Below are 16996 nucleotides of genomic sequence, written 5' to 3'. Positions count from 1 at the left end.
TTGCTGCAATCCTAAGAGATGCAATGAAGTTGGGATGTGTGCAGAGAAAGGTGTAGCTTCTTCAATTACGTTTCTTTAGTGTGCCAAAAAAGGCATGCACTTTTCTAAGTGAATTTGTAGCAGAGGAAGAGAAGAATTAAGAGAATGAACAGGGGGGGGTGTGGTGGTGGGAAATGAAGCTATCTATTTTTTTTCCAGAAATGTTTGGAGAAACTTGTGCACTAAGTGAAGAATTATTGGAAGAGCTTTTATTTCCAGTTGCTAATTAAGTTTTTAGTTTTTTAGTTTTAGAGATACAGCACTGAAACAGGCCCTTCGGCCCACCGAGTCTGTGCCGACCATCAACCACCCATTTATACTAATCCTACACTAATCCCATATTCCTACCACATCCCCACCTGTCCCTATATTTCTCTACCACCTACCTATACTAGTGGCAATTTATAATGGCCAATTTACCTACCAACCTACAAGTCTTTGGCATGTGGGAGGAAACCAGAGCACCCGGAGAAAACCCACGCAGACACAGAGAACTTGCAAACTCCACACAGGCAGTACCCAGAATTAAACCCGGGTCGCTGGAGCTGTGAGGCTGCGGTGCTAGCCACTGTGCCGCCCTAAAGTGTTGCTTAATTCTTCCTCCTTTCTATCTAATGTCCTTTTTTCTTTCTGTTTCTTGTGTGTCATATTCTAGCTAAGTACTCAAATTTATCTTGTTTTAGAATTTTGTGGACTTTTTAACTTTTTGACATTTTTCTTTAATTTAAGAAACAATAAGCCTGCTTGTTTTGGAGAGTATTTACAGCATAGGACTTGATACTTGGAAACGTCATTGCCATAGAAACAAGTGCCAGTGCAAAGCACAAGGATATGTAGTAGATGGCCCTCAGGAGCTGAAGTGCTCTGAAGGTGATGAATTATTGAATTAATGTACTTGGTGTGTCTGTTGGTCTGCTTAGAATCAGCTCTTCATGTGTGCATTACAACTTTACATAATATTTTCTATGGTTAAAATAGATGTACAGCAGCACATGGTGGATGTATTCCTTTCATTACAGAGAAAAGATTTGCCTTTGTATTCCAAGGAGTACCATTTTATTGTGCAGAAGCTGGATGAATAGATGAGGAGAGGCACTCATGATGAGACTCATTGATTATTTTCATGTACTGGAATTAGTTTTTAAACATATAATTAAGCTAGACTTTTTGTGATAGGGTCATTTTTGTTCATTTGTAATATATTAATGAATGAGCAATGTACCCGAAATATATTTCTGTCTGGACAATGAAATTGAATTAAACTGTGATCCTTGCTTTGGGATTATAGGTGCAATGAATTCAATTTAAAGGGCAGAGGTGCAGGATCTTTAAAATCTTATTGCCTCATTCTAACAAGCTTGCTTACTGATTGCATAAACAGACAGTTTTGAGAATATTTTCCTCAGCACAAAGTGCTCAACATTTTTCTAATGGTTAATGAAACATTTCGATTTAAAGCTGCCATGGCAAAATATAAATCTCAAGGCTTTACACAATTTTTGGAAATTTAAGCGAGTGTTGAACTAACATACATGCTACCAAACCTTGCAGTGTGATACCATTGTACTAGTCTGAGTCCAATATCATGTGAGACCTTCCTAGTCAAAGTGGATAAGGACGACACTGGGTAGTGTATCACACAACCTGGCAACAAATGAGCTCTGTGCAAAGGATTGCTCACCAGCCAATTTTAAATGTTGACATTGAGGCTGCAGACCAGAGCATAGGTTCTCTCCTAACATTAAAATCATTATGAAATTCCCTGGTGGTCGGTCCATGGTAACTGGCTTTAAACTGGGCTCTGTTGTACTGCAGCTGGTGTAAAACCCAAAGTGCTATAAGACTACCCCTTGCAGTTCTGCTTCAGCATGCCTGATTCACATCACTGACCTGAATTTACAGATTGTGTTATCTTGCTTTGTGCATCTAAAAGTGTTAGGATAATGAATGCACAATCTTGACTGGTGCTACAGTACACTACTGACAGAGTACTTCATTGTCAGAGGTTCTGCTTTTTTGATGAGATTTTTTGATTGAACTGCCTGTTCAGGCAGTTGTAAAAGATCCCATGGCACTTGTTCAAACAACATTTTTCCAGTCTGTACCAACAGTCATACCTCAACTAACGCAACTAAAACAGATTAACTGGTCATGCATCTCAATTGTTGTTTGTTGGACCTTGCATACAAATTGCCTGTGTGTTTATCCACATGACAGTTACAGCACTTTAATGGCTGTGAGGACATGAAATTGCTATAAAAGGGTTTGTTCAGTGTAACATCTTCAGTTTTATTTTTCTGTTCCTGAAAACATCTTGTAAACAGATGCTTTCCAGAAACCATTAATAAAACAAGGCTGCATGTTTGTTCATGACACCAAGCTCTTAGCTCAGAAAAAGCAGTCCCGAATTTCTCCAATTGATTTTGGGGTAAGGGAAATATTATGTAGGAAAGGAATGTAAGCTTCATAAAACCACTTGCAAAGAAAGCTCAAGTTCTCCTCATTCATGACATCTGTCACTAGACATGCAAGCTGCTTTTGGTATTTAACCTTTTTGTATTTTCTCCTAGCATTGTTTCAGTATATACATGTGCCTGTTCTTTAAACCTGTGTCGCTGAGGGGGTGGGCAGATTGCTTCCAAACCTCCGCCGATGCCACTGCTAAACTGACTTGCCACTTAGTTAGAAGTTCAGTTTTTCTTGATGCTGTTTTCTTCACCTGACAAAGCTCAAATCACGATTGATTGAATCGAGGGAAATCTGGTAGCAATGTTTCCAGATTATAGTGGGTTTAGTCTCCGCAGTCAGCACATCTCTTCTGCAGTGTGGCACAACCACTGTGCTAAGTGGAACAGACTAAAGACTGATCTGGCAGCCAAAACTGGGGCCTTCATGAGGTATGGTGGGCCATCAACAGCATCAGAATTGCATACCATCAAAATCTGTCATCTCATGGTATGAGATATCCCTTACTCCTCGATCACCATTTAAGTCAAGAGATGACCCTAGTTAAATGGAGAAAGTGTTGAAGGATGCATGTATCAATATAGTTACATACTGACTATATGTAGGCTAAAATCCAAAAGTAGGGTTATTGACTGTCAAAACTAATAAAGTATGGAGGGCTCCACCCTATCGCAGACCTTCCCCGTTGTTTTCCTTCTTCCCCCCCCCCCCCCCACTTTGCTGAAAAGCAATTCAGCTCTAGCATCTTTCCATTCTCTCAAAAGTTAACTCTCTTTCTCTATCCACAGATTCTACCTGACATCGGTATTTCCAGTATTTTCTGTTCTTATTTCACATTTCCAGCATCTGCAGTATTTTGTTTTTATTAGATGAATACCAGGTCATCTGTTTTTGGTGGTGTTGGTTCAGAGGGACACATTCCCCAGGCCATTGGGAGAACTCTCATTTCTTTGAATAATATCATGGGATCTGTCTTTCCTCTCGCTGCATTGTTAGAGGAAGAAGTTGTATGCATTCATGTTTTTCTGTTCCATTATTCTTTGTGAGTTCACTTTTTTTAAAAATCAGTAATTAGAGAATCGATTCATTAATTATCCCTTGTTACAGCTGTTCCCTTTCTCCTCTCTGCTTCATCCCAAATCTCATTTCTGTGTGAGCTGGAGTGGCATTGTTTACGCATTTTGCAGGAAACTGGGTCAGCTGGAAGTAGGTGGAAATGCATAGCTGCTTCTGTTGTGCTGGATAAGGAGTGCTACTCCACTTGTTCTAATTTTTAGTATTTAAATGGTACAATACAGTATTACAGTTCTGATCACAGTACCAATTGTGGCAGAGCTTCTGGTATGACAAATTTTCAGTTCAACATTTTTATATGATTGCATGCATCGTCTGAAAGCGAATCTTCAAGTTCTTTTCTGTATTGCAGTATAAATTACATTGCCTGAATGTCAAAAACCTAGTATTTAAGTATTGTCAACCCTGCAGAACTTTGAAATGCTGCATGACACAACAATTTGAACTTAGATTTTTATATATTTAAAATGTATATTTCAGGAGCATTCATTAAAGGGGTTCCTGAGAAGCCAGGTGAAAAATTGAACCTGGCTTTGAATCTACGAGGTTTCTAAAATAAAATAGTGATCATGATTTATTCATGGCTTACTTAATCATGCTGATCCTGACCAGCCTTTTTTAGCATTCATATTCCACGCAAAGTACTTTAAAAGTGCTGATTAAGAAGGGGATGAAGTATTGATATGTCATAAGGTAGCTTTATACAGCCTTTTTTAAAAAAAATAAAAAATCAAGGTTAACTGGTTATTCAATTTTCACCCTTCTATCATGGAAACCCTGCCTGTTGGTCTCTGGTGTTGACAGCTCTCCAGTACCAAAGTTGCCATTGTTCATAATTAAGTTGGCCAGGAGACTGATTTTTAAAAAGGCATCACATTCGAGCCCAATCATGTCCTCATACAAAATCCTCACAAAAATATATGTTTTCCAACAAGTTAGCTAATCAGGAGTGGGAATCCTGCCTGATCCATTTTTCTTGCCCTCCCTGCTCCACTTGTCCCCTCGGCTCTGGGTGCAGTAGAGAATGATGCAGTTTATTTTCCCCACTATTGAGCAATCCCATCGTAATTGGATGTTTTTCTAAAATAGCCAGCTTTATTAGCCAATATAGAATGAGAAATGGCTATCTCTACATGACTACCACCAACATGTATGAGTAATTTGCACGTTAGAGGAGGAGCATGTGCTTGTAACAGCCTCATTCTGAAGGAAAGGATGCTACTTTCTAAAACTGGGCTGATCGAGCATTGATTTCCTGTCCATTAAAATTTTGTTTAGTAAATGGATGTTGATATTGTTTAGTTTGTTCGATCTTTAAAGCTGCTCATACTGTCTCACTAAAATAACCAAATAATGTAACCTTTCATTAATTTTGAGTGACACATTAGTGAAATGAAGTGCAATAGACCTGAGACTTGCTAGGCATTAAAGCTGTACTTCAATCAAGTCAAAATTCAATAATCAACATTAGTTAACCCCGCAAAGATAGAAATTTCATTTATTTTGTTTCAGGGCATATTGACATCTCAAAGGCTTGTTAAAATTCCCTGGCCCCTGCCTTTAGATCGTGAAGGAGTAAGGACATTTCAAAGGCCACACTGATCACCACAGGCTTGCTCAATAATCAAAGCCTGAAGTATGCTGCACAAAATGCACTCTGGAAAGTAGCATTCAGGTTAGGCTTTTTAATTCTTTCAATCTGGGGGCTATCTTTCATAAGATACTCTCTCTCTCTCTCTCTCTCTCTCTCTCTCTCTCTCTCTCTCTCTCTCTCTCTCTCTCTCTCTCTCTCTCTCTCACCAGCCATCTAGTAAAATTAAATGAAAGGGGCAGTGAAAATATTTTAAAGTATGGATACCCATTGGTTCAGTTTAGGTGTGGATTTTAGTTTGTTTGATCTACATCCTTAAATGCTGTTAAACTTTATAACCAACGTGATTCTAAATAAATCAAAAGGTCTTTTCATTTTCAATCTTGATCCAATGTAAGATAAACATGCAGCTAGCATTAAGAAGATTGATGCCGTGAGTTAAATCCCGCCCTCAAATAAAAAAATACTTAATTGGAGGAGGACCAATTTCAGTGGTTTGAGAACAGACCTGTCCTGGTTAAATTGGCATGAAAGGTTGGCAGGCAAAACTGTCGCCGAGCAGTGGGCTGCCTTTAAAGAGGAGATGGTTCAGTTACAGTTGAGGTATATTCCCACGAGGGGGTAAAGCTAAAGCTCCCTGGATGATAAAATAAGATGAAGCAGACAAAGGGTGTGTATGACAGATGTCAGGTTGACAATACAAGTGAGAACCAGGCTGGATGTAGAAAGTTCAGAAGGGAAGTGAAAAAGGAAATTAGAGAGACTAAGGGAAAGGCAGCTGACATAAAATGGAATCCAAAGGTCTTCTCTAGACATGTAAATAGTAAAAAGGTGGTAAGAGGAGGGGTGGGGCAGATTAAGGACAAAAAGAGGATCTACGCATGGAGGCAGAGGGCATGGCTGAGGTACTAAATGAGGTACTTTGCATCTGTCTTTACCAAAGAAGATGCTGCCGGAGTCATAGTGAATGAGGAGGTAGTTAAGATATTCGATGGGCTAAAAATTGATAGAGGAGGTGTTAGGAAGGCTGGTTGCACTTAAAGTTGATAAGTCACCAGGACTGGATGGGATAGTGAGGATAGTGAGGGAAGCAAACGTGAAGACACTGGCCCAATCTTCCAATTGTCATTAGATACAGGGGTGATGCCAGAGAACTGCAAATGTTACACCCTTGTTCAAAAAAGGGTGTAAGGATAGCCCGCAACTACAGGCCAGTCAGTTTAACCTCAGTGGTGGGAAAGCTTTTAGAAATGATAATCCAGGACAAAATTAAGTCACTTGGACAAGTGTGAATTAATTAGGGAAAGCCAGCAAATGGTGTTTATTTAACTTGCTTGAGTTTTTTGATAAGGTAACAGTGTTGATGAGGCTAATGCAGTTAATGTAGTTTATGGACTTTCAAAAGGCGTTTGATAAAGTGCAGTATAATAGGCTTGACAACAAAGTTGTGGCCCTTGGAGTAAAAGGGAAGGTAGCAGCATAGATGCAAAGTTGGCTGAGTGACAAGAAACCGTAGTGGTGAATTGTTTTTCAGACTGGCGGAAGGCATATAGTGGGGTTCCCCAGGGGTCAGTATTAGGACCACTGCTTTTCTTGATATATTAGTGACTTGGACTTGGATGTAGCGGGCACAATTTCAAAATTTGCAATTGACACAAAACTTGGAAGTATTGTGTACTGAAAGGAGGGTAGTGATAGACTTCAAGAGGCCATGGGCAGACGTGTGGCACATTAAAATTTAATGCTGGGAAGTGTGGGTAGGAAGAACTAGGAGAGTCAATATAAATAATAGGTACAATGCTAAAAGGGGTGCAGGAACAGAGAGACAGGGGGGGTATATGTGTACAAATTGTTGAAGGTGGCTTCAACTGGAGAAAGTGGTTAAAAAGGCATATGGGATCCTGGGCTTCATTTAATAGAGGCATAAAGTACAAAAAACAAGAAGTTATGATAAACTTATATAGAGTACTCGTTCAGCCTCAACTGGAGTATTTTGTTCTATTCAGGGCACTGCACTTTAGGAGGATTGAAGGCTTCAGAGGGTGCAGAATAGATTTAAGAGAATGACTCCAGGAGTGAGGGACTTCAATTAAGTGAATAGATTGGAGAAGCTGGGTTCTCTTTGGAGAAGAGAAGGTTGAGAGAAAATTGATCGAAGTGCTCAAAATCTTGAGAGGTCTAAATAGACTAGACAGATATTCTAATATAAAAACAAAATACCGCGGATGAGTCAAATGGCTGCCTTCTGTGCTGTAACTATTCTATGATTCTATATATTCAGCATTGTGAATGTGATTAAATGCTGAGTTTCAGTAAAACATGTTTTTAACAATAGATTTATAATAACAAAAATGGTTTTGATGAAGAGGACTTTTTGGCTCACTTGATCTCATCCTTCCAGAATCCATTGCCTTCCTGTCACAGTCGTAACCGATTTCCAAAAGTGCCTCGTTGCACAAGACCTGTGCTGATGGAGCCAGCTCCTAGCTTGTAGCTGGCTGCTACCTGAAGGTTATTTTTCTCACCTTGGTGATTCTGACAAGTACACTTTTGGGTTTCAGCTTGCTGCAAAAGACTAACCACTTGGGAGTAATTGTGAAACTCATGCAATGGAAAACATCTTAAACTAGTCTACCAAAGCAAGGCCTCAACCATGTTTCCTGGCAATCCAAACCTTTCCCTTTTGATTCTTCATGTTGAAATACCACAATTATCAATTTGATGATGGTTTGTGTTTGATTAATGCCCAAGGACATAGAAATTTACTGTGGATTTCTTTTTGCAGTTTTAATGCAGATCTATTTTTGTATTTTTGTCTTCTGAGGTCATTTTCTTAAAATAGAAATGCTGAATTTTTTGACAGCAGAGAATACTCAAATTGCCAAACTTATAGCATTTTTCTATAGAAGGAAGAGTTTGTATTTAACAAATTTAACAGACTTTTTTTTTGAAGAAATGACTTAAAAAGAATGTAGTAGATGTTGTGAAGGTACTCATAGGGTGTCTCATGCAATGTGTTACAAATATCCAGATGTGTAGTATAAAAAGGAATGGAGCTGCATGAATTTTGTTTGGCATTCATGAAATGGAGAATTGGGATAAACAGATGCTGCTCAAATTAGAGGGGGTTGGAAGTGGTTTACCAGAGGGACCAGTGTGGTGTCCACTTTCTTGTGTTATATACATTTATGGATGAATTGGATTTGGGCCAGCAAGCATATTCCGAGTTTTCTGCTGAGCCAAAAGTTTGGGGTTGTAATCATTGAGGATCTAAAAGACTTCAGGAGGACATGGCTAGTGGACTGGTCAGACAGGTGATCGATGCAATTTAATGATTGTTTGAGGTAATCCATTTTGGGAGGGAAAAACAGACCAGGAGTACATACTCACAAGCATTGAAGGGTGTAATTGAATAGAAACACAAGAAATCTAATGTAATTCCTTGATGTATTATTACAACTATATAAAGTCATAAATTGTTCACAGTATTTTTTCTTAGAGACGCAAAGTACTGGTTAAGCCAGAGTACTGTGTAGTTTAGGGAGGATATTAAACTCATAGCGAGTGTACAGCATGTGTTTACCAGGATGATGTCAGGGATCAGAAACTATAGTTATGGAGATAGTCTTGAAATGCTGAGGCTCGTTCTACTGTAAAAGAGTAGTGGAAATCTAATCGATGTTTAAGGGTTTTGATAGAGTAAATAAGGATCGGCTATTCCATTTGTTGAGTCAGTGACATGGGATCATTAATTTAAAATTGAGTATTGCTGAAAATAGTCATTTTGTCAAAGCTTTGTGTCTTGCACTCATCAGGACAAATCGCAAGAATACCAATGTAAGGGAAAGCAACAAATTTATACTGTGAGAAAAGAGTGCTGATTGGTTGGTAAGTGGACTCGTAGAGGCGTTGCCATGGCGAATGAACCAGTTTATGGTGTCTGACAGTTACTACCAAGCTTTGTTTGAAATTTAAACCAGGCAGATTGATTTGTCAAGGCATTTCCCTGAGGAATGAGGTGGTCACTTATTTTGTTTAGCTGAAACAAAAGCAAAGAATAGGGCCCCATGTATTAATATATGTAGCTTCCAGTACGCGCAAATGTGCCACACTGCAATCCCGACTGACTATCTTAAATTGGTTGTCAGCGTAATTCCTAGCACACAGGATTATTTAGCAACTGTTGTCCAATTGCGGAATCACCTTTAATGTTGGGCACTGTGTTTGTTTTGAGTTTTGTAAGTACGGGCTGGTTGGGTACGGCCTGCCCCTTCCGCTGTTCGCAACGGGCAAGGTACATGTTGTTTGATACGATCCACCAGTCTTTGGGATGTACGGCCTATATACCAAGCATCACACTGGCATTGAAGTTCATATCACATTACTCATTTCTGTGATAGAACGCCTTTTTGGCTTGATGGCAGCATCCTGTTAGTGGCGAACACCACATGTGTTGCTACTGCATAGTAGCAGTGTGAAACAGCTAGCTTCACTTGTTCAAATTTTTGGGATACATTACCCTTCCAGGGTAATTTTGCGTGATATACAGCAAGAAGTGACCTGATCAGGGTAGCCATTGTCTCACAGGATGCCTTTGATTCACCCTATTTCAGCATCAAGCTTACATGGTGAGCAGATGGCTTGGGCCCTATTTATGAATTTGCTGATGAGGCCAATCTTATAGCGCGTGGAACTGTAAGAATCCCAACACGTGTGTTGACCAGTGAAGGTAGGTTTGCGGTAGACCATGGTAAAGAACCCCTTAGCAGACTTCTCAACTAGTACGTCAAGGAAAGGGAGCTCATTTGACTGCTGCATTTCAAAGGTGAATTTGAGCGCAGGATGGAGCTCATTAAGACATGTAAAGAAATTATTACATGCGGATTCAAATATAGCAAATGTATCATCTACATATCGGAAATATGCAAGAGGTAGGAGGTTGGATGTCATTTCCTCGAAGACATGTTTCTCATGGAACCCAACAAAGATGTTTGCGAGAGCTGAGCCTAGAGGGGATCCCATGGCAATACCATCTATTGGGCACTCATGGTGTTAAAACTGAACTCAACTGCGTGAGTTGCCGAGTTCATAAGTTCAGTGAATACTGTTTCACACAATGGTGGCAGGTCTAGATCGCCATAATATAGTGCTGCAGTGCAAATATCTGACTTCCTTAAGTGGTACAGTGGTGAATAGGCTAGCAATGTCACATGAGCACGTGGACACTGCATTGCTATTGATATGTAAGTCCTGTATGGACTTCGCCAATGTGAAGGAATCCTTCACCGTGTATTTGGAGAACTTGCTCAAAACTGGTTAACAATTCGCCCAGCCATTTGGCCAATTCATGTTGTGCAGAACTGGTCATAGATAAGATGCTGGAAACTGCATATATTAATACACAGGGCCCTGTTCTTTGCAGACAGACAGAACATATACACACATTGCTCCTGTTTCTGTTGAACATAATAAGCCATTCGCTGGTTCAATCCTCAGGACAATGCCTTGACCAGTCAGAGTCATGCTGCCTGGTTTAAATTTCAAACAGAGCTTGGCAGTTAACTGTCAGTCACCATAAACTGGTGCATTGACCTCCAGCAATCCGAATCCACTTGCCAACCAATCAGCACTCTCTTCTCATACAATATAAATTTGTTGCTTTCCTTTGCGTTGGTATTCTTGCAAATTATCCTGATGAGTGCAAGACAAAATGTCTCTTTTCAGCAATACTCAAGTTCTGTACTACTAAATGACCATTTAATTTAAAATCCTGACTGAGAATGAGGAGAAAGGTTAGAAATTTCTTCTTGTGGAATGTTGAAGCATGGGGTGCCTTGCCGCAGAAAGTGATTGGGCAATAAATCTTTCAAGGGCAAGTTGGATAAATATTTAATGGAGGAAGACGCAAGGAATAGGGAGAGAGCAGGGCAGTGGAATTAGTTTTGGATTGCTTTAGCAAAGAGTCAGCACATGCACAATAGGCTGAATGGTCTTTTCTTTTGTATGGTAAACTTCTGTTGGCCCTAGCAGAATTTCCTAGTACAGAACTTGAGTATTGATGAAAATAGAGACATTTTACGTTCTTCTGAGCATCTCTCCGAAAGTTGGTATCTGTGGAAATGCAGCACTCCCTCTAAGTATTTCACTAAAGAACCAGCTGGATTATCTGCTCAAATGCTGGAGTGGAACCAAGTCATGGATAATACTAAGATGGTTAGCATTACTACTCTGAACTTTTCTGTCACATTGTTTCAATGTAAGTATACCAACCAATCATGACAACTTGCCGTTCCATACAGTCAGTGAGAGCAAAGGCTTGATAGTTGAACAAGCAGTTACTATTGATGGAGTAGTTTGCTGTTTGAGGAGTGTAAGGCTGGATAGGATGGGTAAGGCCATGGGATTTGAAAGAGAGTAAGAAATTCAGGGTCAACTCACTTGGTGCATGGGGCGCCAGTGGAGACTGAGTGCTTCCTAACTCATCTTGAGGTCACAGTCAGAGCTTTACGTAATCCAGGCATGCAAGTTCTACACACTTTGTATTCTCATTACTTTGAAATTGAAATTCAACATATCATTTCTTAACTTTACTCAAATTGCTTCCCTAGACCTCCAAAACTGTGGAATCTCTTAGCTCATTCTGCAACCCTTCTAGGTACAGGCCATTACAATTGAACCAGGATCTCTTGATTCATCTGATCTTTATAAAGATTACATTTACACTGTAACTTTAGCAACTCTAAAGTTGCTGCATAAATCTGGAATCGAGCTTGAGAGACAACTGTGATGGTGTCTGCAGTCTGCAAGACCATGGAGGAGTGTGTGCAGACTGTTGTCTGAACAGTTGACTAGTTGAACTCTGTTAGGTGCACTGACTCTGGTTTCAAAGCTTGTTTTTTTTGGAGACAGTCCCTAACTTAAAAGTGAAACTAATCAACGTCAGGGTTCTGGGGAGACAGAACTGGTTGGAACCAGGTAAGAGACAGCGTCATCCCCAGATCACTAGATTGGGGAGTTCAAGCAGCCTGCAGGTAGTTTTTTGGCAGACAAGCTGCAAAGAGTGGGAGCTGCTTTTGGTGACTTAAAGAAATACTGATGGATCCACACCATCAAGACTGTCCTGAGCGAAGCCGAGAAGGTTCTGGAGCAGTGGGCCATTTTTGGTGGAAACCGTATCCGTGGAGTTTGGGATTGCAGAGGAACTGCTGTTGCATGAAATTCAGTGACTCCATCTAGGAAGACAGGAGCAGGAAGTCTACCTGAAGTTGAGTTTTGAAGAACTTTGTGGCTATTCGGTGCTGGATTTGCCTGGTGGACTGCCCAGTAAATCCATGAGATCTTTGTTGTATCTGATAATTAACATGTACTCTGTAAACTACATATATATTGACTGTGATTTGTCTGTTATTTCATGTTTAATTTTTATGTTGATTTTGGTTTGATAAAGTAAAAGTTATGAAAGTGAAATCTTGTCCATTTGGCTTTTTTAGTGGGGCTGTTCAGTAAATTTGGTTCTTTGTTTGCTGATCTCCATGGGCATCATAATATACGCAAACTTGTCAATTACCCTGGAAGGAGTAGTCTTACACAGCATGGGGCTTAACTCCAGCACATTGTTAAACTGGCATTAACAAGTGCTCAGGGAATTCCCTGTACCCATTATTTCAACCCAGTTAAGATAAAGACCGCAATTGTTGACAACGCGATCGGTAGGTGGCGCTGTTTTGGCACATGCGCAAATACAGCATGTGCCACGAAAACGTCACAGCTTGCGACTGTAGCAGCTGCCAGGACTAAAGATGGCGCTGCTCAAAGAATCACAGAGATGAAACCTAACAAACACGTGGCAGAATACAATGGCCGGAGTGAGAGAGTGGAGCGGGCCGGGGAGAGCAGCGCGGGGGCCGGGGGAGAGCAGCGCGGGGAGACCAGCGGTAGCGGTGCCGGGGGGAGGGGAGGAGGGGAGGAGGGGGAGGGAGGGGTAAAGAAGGGGGGAGGGGGTGAGCTGGGGGGAGGGGAGAGGGAGGAAGGGGAGAGAGTGGGGGGGGGGGGAAGCAGCGGAGCGGAAGAGGAGTGCCTTTTTCTGTGCATGCACCATAAACACAACAGCAAAAGACTTACTGGCCAGTCCCTGGACCCAGTGACACCAAGGTCTTCGCACGCTCGCTCCCCGCGGCTCTCTACGGCCTCTCGCTTCCGGCCCCCTCCATTCAGCCGTTCCCTCCAGCTGCGGATGCCCAATCCAGTTGCTTTCTCCCCTTCTCCACAGTACTTCAGGCATTGCAACTGTCTGGTCCCTGCATTTTGCATGCTCCCTCTCCCCGCCCCTCCCCCGCTCTCCCCGCTCTCCCTGCCCCTCCCCCGCTCTCCCCACCCCTCCACCATAGTTGAATATCTGAAGTGCAGTTGCAAAGTCGGGGAAATAGCAAGCAAAACAAAACCTCAACAATTCTGGGTTTAATTATTGAAAAGTTTTATTAAGTTCATCAAGTATCCGAGGAACTGCTGTGCATGGATACATGAGTGTTGTGTCCAGCATTCCCGTTAGACAGACAGGCCGAGTCTCTGCTATGCACAGCTAAAGAGATTGTTCCTGGAGAGCCTTGTGATGAATGAACGCTTGCCTCTCTATTCCACTACTGTATTGTCCATGTGAAGAAGGCAAAGTCACAAGAGTCTGAGCTCAGTCTATTCTTGGTGAATGTTCCCCAAGTGCATTCCCAATTCATCCATAAATGCAATGTTCCTTTCCACATAGTGATGAGCTCCGCAGCATGATCCAGTTGCCTTCGTTGCTTGAATGCTGACCTTAAGTCTCAAGGATTGTTTTCTCGACGGCATGTTTTACATGAAAAGAAATAAAGCAAATCAGAGTCAGAGCTTGCCTCCCTCCATCCACTGAAATTACTGTTGTGCACACCTTTTTAAGTTCTGCAGTGAAGGCACCAATTGATAACGTCGCCAATGAAGCACTTATTACCCACCTCAGATGCAGGAATCATCACATCGTTGCGTCATCTCCTGCACTGCCTCCTTTGCTGGAATGCCGTCCTTAAGTGTCAAGGATTGTTTTCTCAAGGGCACATTTTACATGAAAGGAAATAATGAAAGAACGTCAGTGTCAGAGCTTCCCTCCCTCCAATGAAATTACTGTTGCGCATGCTTTATGCTCTGCAGTATAGGCCAATGAATCACTTAGTACCCACCTCAGCTGTAGGAGTCAGGCTGATGTAACTGCCCCTATCTCGTGATGGTTCAATGCTGCTCTCAGGGAAAACATGAATGATGTGAGGGTGCTGGAAAAAGAAGCACATTTCTTTTGGACTATGAACATAAAGCAGGCCATTTAGCCCAGCTGTTCCCTGCTAGTGGTTATGCTACTCGTGCGTCTTTCCATCCATTCCCATTTAATCCTGCCTACTACTATCAGCATCATCTTCCATTTCTTTCACTCTTATCTACCTTTGCCTTAAAGCAACACTGAGGATGGCGAATGGTGTGGCTGCACTCCCACCTCACCAGTTGTGTACGCAGCAAGAGCATTCACTTTTGTGCTACCACTGGACACGGCATGCTTGTTTCTTTTAGTGCTCAGTCTCTTCTTGCTGAATGTTCCCCAAGTGCTTGACCCCTTTGGACGCCTTCTCTGCTTGATGGGCAGCAGCTGGCAATTGCGGAGTCTCACAAGGCTCTGCATGGTTGTTTCAAGGGCGGATGGGGAAACGTGGCTGTGTGTCCACAGGCACTGCTTGGATGGGTGCAGGAACAGGTGACTGCGTGTCCATGTGCACTGCTTGGATGGGTGCAGGAACAGGTGACAGTGTAACTGAACAGCAAGGAGAGGGTACCGCATGTGGGGGAAGTGGAGCTTTGAACAGGCAGGCGTATGGTCCATCAGATCATTAGGCCAGGGGGTGAAACGCTCAGGATCCATGGATTGTGGCACGCGACTGATGTCCAGCGCCTGGCCACCTCCAACCGAAGGTGCTTCCGGGCAATTGTTGGGCAAATTAATTGGCTCCATCTCATCAGCCAGTCCTTGTGTTTATGGCGCATGCACAGAAAAAGGCACTCCCCTTCCGCTCCGCTGCTCCCCCCCGTCCTCCCTTCCTTCCCCCCCCTCCCTTCCTTCCCCCCCTCCCTTCCTTCCCCCCCCTCCCTTCCTTTCCCCCCCCTCCCTTCCTTTCCCCCCCCTCCCTTCCTTTCCCCCCCCTCCCTTCCTTTCCCCCCCCTCCCTTCCTTCCCCCCCCCCTCCCTTCTCTCCCTTCTTCCCTTCTCTCCCTTCTCTCCCTTCTCTCCCTTCTTCCCTTCTCTCCCTTCTCTCCCTTCTCTCCCTTCTCTCCCTTCTCTCCCTTCTCTCCCTTCTCTCCCTTCTCTCCCTTCTCTCCCTTCTCTCCCTTCTCTCCCTTCCCTCCCTTCTCTCCCTTCTCTCCCTTCTCTCCCTTCCCTCCCTTCCCTCCCTTCTCTCCCTTCCCTCCCTTCCCTCCCTTCCCTCCCTTCCCTCCCTTGAAATGTTTTCAGACCAACGTAACAACAGGGACTGGAGCACATGCGGTGCCCCAGACAATGTAAATATTTTCAGAGCAACTTACCTTGGAACAATCTCCTCTGTCTAATAAAAATGAAGCAAATGTCCAAAATGACTAAATAATTGAGATAAAATGCCCGACGAAACCTCTCCTCCTTCCATTTTCAAAAACTCGCGCCGAAGCTTTCGGAAGATTGACGCACATGCGCACACGGGCTCCGGTCATCTGCGCATGCGCTGCGGTTCGTATTGCCAGGACCAGTTTGCGCATGCGCAGAGGCCAACCTGGCGTGTTCCCCGAGGAAGATGACGTTACGTGATGACGTCATCTGCGCATGCGCGAACTGGTCCTGGCAATCCGGACCGCAGCGCATGCGCAGAGGGCCTGAGACCGTGTGCGCATGTGCGCACCGCGGCGCATCCTGATGACGTAGCGTTGTCATCAATCACTTTGTAAGATAAATTGAAGTGTTTAGACAGTGCCCTGCAATCTTTTTATTGTTCGCTTCTGGAAGTGGAACTCTGTGCATGCACCACACTGGGCCAGATCGAAATTCACCAAGCTCTATCACAGATTGGGCGAATCAGATGGTGTAGTCTAGGTATGAGATCAGTGATTGCTCTGTCAATGCAGCATTAGTGCAGTCCTCCGCTACACACCTTGGCCCTTCAGCTAGAATTTTCATCAGATTTTCAATGTGCTGTTGTACTTGCAGTGAAGTTTGTCAATTTCATTTGCTTCTCATCAGAAAAAGTCACTTGATAATTTCTCTCTCTTAATGCTACCTTCAGGCTCTTCTCTTTGGGTTATTTTTGTTTGAGGTGGATGGAACTGACATCTATTTTTCAATATGTGGAGATGGAGTTCCAGCATCCTTTGTTCCCTCTGTTTGTGAATTTCAAACAAGCTGTGTCCGTCACCTTTCTGATCTTTGGAACAGGAAGAATATTGGTTTGAACACTCTTTTTAAAAAAAAAAAAAATAAAAAATTTCTTAATGCAATTTTTTTTCCCCTCGGCTTTGTTCATAGTTTGGATTTTATCTTTTTGATTTTTCTCTGCTCTTTGTTTTCCCCCTTTCCTGGGATATTGAATTCTCTGGGTTTACTGTTATTGGCTGCTGTTCAGCCAAGTTTCTTGAAAGATAAGCTTGTCCTGTTCCCTTTCTATAATTAATTTCACTGATTATCAGGAGAAGGGCAAGCTGGCATGAGACCTAAACCTCGCTGTGACTTGCTGTAGCTTAAAATATATTTGGACCTTCGCCCTGCACGTAAGGACGATATTATAATCTGATT

At 42.5% G+C, this 16996-nt stretch overlaps 1 protein-coding gene across 6 annotated transcripts in view; it reads left to right on the top strand.

Annotated features, from left to right (window-relative positions):
• Window positions 1–16996, top strand: part of nktr (natural killer cell triggering receptor) — a 358088-nt gene that overhangs the window by 148953 nt on the left and 192139 nt on the right. Inside the window, exon 1 of one of the 6 annotated variants that reach the window (XM_068015520.1) lies at window positions 5117–5254. The exons of the other annotated variants lie outside the window; for them this stretch is intronic. The gene's annotated coding sequence lies outside the window, so the exon portion shown is untranslated. Of the gene's footprint in view, window positions 1–5116; window positions 5255–16996 lie in introns of those variants that run through there. 6 annotated transcript variants of the gene reach the window in all.

This window comes from Heterodontus francisci, chromosome 2, assembly GCF_036365525.1.
Source record: "Heterodontus francisci isolate sHetFra1 chromosome 2, sHetFra1.hap1, whole genome shotgun sequence".
Classification (NCBI taxonomy): Eukaryota; Metazoa; Chordata; class Chondrichthyes; order Heterodontiformes; family Heterodontidae; genus Heterodontus; species Heterodontus francisci.
This window is presented reverse-complemented; position numbering and strand designations above follow the sequence as displayed.